At 43.1% G+C, this 3,462-nt stretch overlaps 1 pseudogene; it reads right to left on the bottom strand.

The window, feature by feature from the left end:
• Positions 1-1,058: 1,058 nt before the first annotated feature.
• Positions 1,059-2,703, bottom strand: LOC139053037 (uncharacterized; annotated as a pseudogene).
• Positions 2,704-3,462: the final 759 nt, after the last annotated feature.

The raw sequence follows: 3,462 nt of genomic DNA, 5'->3' as shown, positions 1-3,462 counted from the left end.
AGATGCACACGAATGACGCTTGATGGAATGGCTAGAGCGAGCTACTCAAATTAGCACCGGTTGCTAAGCACGGGCGTCTCACCATCGTCTGCAATCACAGTGGATATTCGCGCAGCGCAACTCCGGGAAGCGTAAACGCCGGAACCGGAAATCTTAAAACCGGACATGCAGGAACCGGAAACGCCGGAAGCGGAAATGCCGGAACCGGATTTGGTGTGAGGGGAAAAGGCGGTTGGTGGTACCTAAGAGAGCGGCGGGGGCGCGTGGATGGAGGGGCTTTAATCTCAACTAGTCCGCATTGTCTTTCATAATGCAGTCTTCAGCACTGCTTGTTTTTTGTCTTATTTAATCGTCAGAAGTTGGCCAGATGGTGGTTTTAAGGCTCTGTAACCCATTTTGCACTAGCAGCCTTGTACAGGTGGAATATCAGCAAGGCAGCTTGGGTGATGGCTGTCACAACTTACATGTGATTATTTTGGCACTTTTGTTGCTTTTCTGCCGACATTACGTTTCCTTTCATTGTTCTTAGGAAATTCAAGTGTGATGTATGCTTGGAGCTAAGGGTTTGATCCACAGGCTGTAAAGTGTAAACTACAGCCTAGAGTTGGTCTGTGCAAAGTATTGATAGGAGGCCACACTCAAAACACTTTTAATTCAGCAGCCAGGATTATAACAATGTTTTGTCCAAATTTTTTCAGGGAGGTAGTTATAGTAACGAAAAGTGCTAAAATTGGGAGTCTCGCGAGCAATAAGTAACAACTGAAATGAAGAATTGAGGGAAGCTTTGGCATTTGTGTAGCTAAATGTATGTCCTATTGAATGAATTAACCAGGATAAACGTGATAAACTAAAAAAGAAATCCACCAAAAACTAAACAAAGTTAAAAAAAAATGATCTAAACTCATAACTGTTGCATCAGTGTTTTTCATCATGGTTCATTTCACATCTTTGATGAATGAGCATGCAAAGTTCAATTTAAAAATATTCATTTAAGAAAAAGTTATCACCGTTTGCGTAACATGAGGTGAAGTAAAATCTTATTTTGAGAAAAACAGATTTCAAACCATGTGAAACATGTGAGAAACAACACATAAAGGCCTAAAATGCTCCAGGCTTATAGCTGGGGACCTCGTGAGATGCAGTAGTCTTTTGTTCCTAGCCTGTTTTGTCTCAGTTCATTTGCATAGAGCTTTCTGCATGCGCTGGTGGTCTCTGCCATTGCAAGCTCCTGTGTAGTACCCTGGTTCAATGCCAGCCTGCCTCAGTATGTCCAGGGTGCTTATGCTGCCATTATTAAAGTGTGCAACAGCGTCACGCAAGGCAAACAGTATTGTAGGTAAGCTGACGTACACCTCCTTGGGAACCCGCTACCATATAAGTTCGTTGAAGCATTCACTTGCATTATGTGTCTTGCGATGCAGACATTTTGGTAAAAATTCATCTGAGCCCAGATCAGTGTACATAGCTTTTACTCTGCTTGGCAAATCATTCAGAAGTCCTCCTTTGTGGACGTACTTCCCTTGGCTGAGTGATTTTACCTTTTTGTACCCGCACCAGCTGTTCGTTCCTACTGGACATAGGCCATGTCTTGGTTGCGCATCTGTGGAGCTGCAGTGGAAGAGGCTGGCCACGGTGGCTTGTTTCATGTCTGAAAGGTTTCCCACGTTAGCTCTTATAGCGATCCCATAGTAGTTTTGCAGGCAGGTCAATAGGGGCATCAGTCAACTTTCCTTTACCACCAAGTCCCCGCACTGTTTTTTTAGTTTCCTCAGGCAGCAGCCGGCACGCTTCTGGACATGCCAAATGCATTCAAGTTTCTGCTCGCTGTGTTCTCCATACATGTCCTTTACAGTGGCATAGCTCTTTGAATCACCTCACCATGCTTCATGTTGCTTGTGATCTCGCAAATAGTCTGTACAAACCAACCGTCTCCATACTATTTGCACTTCCTTTATGGTTTGCTTGGCAGGAAGTGTAACTTGCCTCCAGCCCTTGCATGAAGCACTTGTTGGGTTCAACTTTCGTTTGGTTTTGCAAGCTATGCATATGCTAGAAAGTGCCTCAACATCAGTAACTGTTCCTGTGTCAACAGAAATCACTGACATACAGCCACGCTTCTGCCACGTTTCGCCACCTGAAACACTGCACTCATCACTCCTTATGACATGAGAAACTTCTGCAGCAGCATCAGTCATCGACTTTGATGCTACTTTTTCAGCTGCTGCAGTCAGTTGAGATGATGTTTTGTCATAGGCGGAATGGCGCGTAGAGGGAGGCATGTCATCACTTAGAGAACATTGTCGCACCTGCATACCTTTTTCCTGTCGCATTGCATACACCAGTCGAACATTGCTCTCATTAGCACGCACCATTCTTTTCTATGTATTGAACGAATGCTTGAAGCCACACACACAACCACACAGGTAGAGAAATCCCTTGATGAGAGCATCCTTCCAGCTTCAGTGATGAATTCTTGCATTCAGGGCATGCTAGCACTGAAGAAAGGATATTAAAGTCAACTATCCTGTTTCCTTGGAGAGGAGAATGTAGCCATAGAGCTTCGTAGCCTTTCGTGATGTTCCCAAGCTTCTTGGCACTTGCTGAAACTCCCGCGTCCACTAGGTCAGGAGACGGATGCTTCGTCGTGTGTTGGTTCCCGGGAAACTTACATTTGCGTCTTCTCTGCAATCTGACCTTTGCCATGCTACTCAAAAAGTGGTTTAAGTGGTCTACTTTTTATGCCTTCGCACCTGCGAGCATTGCAAAAACGCAATTTGCAATTTAAACAGCTAAGCGACGCCTGACCAAGGTAAACAACAAATGTTCTTCGAGTGTCAGGACCCCCTTGTGGCCGTTTTTATAGATTTTAAAAGAATAGTAAACGCATAACTAAGCATAAGAATACAATTTAATAATACATACAGCTGATATTAAAATATACTGAGAATTTACAATGCAATTTGGTTTCAGTTTTGCAATACGAGGTTAAGGGTTTGAAAACTCGCTGTAACACCCAAACTAATCATGATAGGAACATACTGTTTTTTGCAATGTCTAGCTAAATGTTTTGGGTATTTAAAAAAAAAACTAAAAATCAAATGTTTGAAAAAAAATTGACTTTTTAGTGTGGCCTCCCACCTTAAGGGCACGCATTTTCACCCACTCTTAAATGAAATTGTGGTACAGTCCTTGATGACTTTCTTAGCCACCATGTTTGCCTTTCAGTGGTATGGGGAAAAAAGGGAAGCTGAGCTCTGCTTTGTTTAGTCCACTCTGCCAGCTTACCGTAAAAATGGAACCGTTAACTTTTGTTTTCCTAGTCATTTAGTTTTGAAGTGCAATAAGTGGCCTGGAATCCTCCACAGTTTTTGATGCTTTAACTCTTGTTCATGTGAATTTCAACGAGCAATGATGTCCTCTTTACTCTCTCCTTTACGTTCTGCAGTACCACCAAAACTAGGT

The sequence above is a fragment of the Dermacentor albipictus genome, unplaced genomic scaffold (assembly GCF_038994185.2).
Source record: "Dermacentor albipictus isolate Rhodes 1998 colony unplaced genomic scaffold, USDA_Dalb.pri_finalv2 scaffold_57, whole genome shotgun sequence".
NCBI lineage: Eukaryota > Metazoa > Arthropoda > Arachnida > Ixodida > Ixodidae > Dermacentor > Dermacentor albipictus.
The sequence above is the reverse complement of the archived record's forward strand: the minus strand, read 5'-3'. Positions and strand labels throughout refer to the sequence as shown.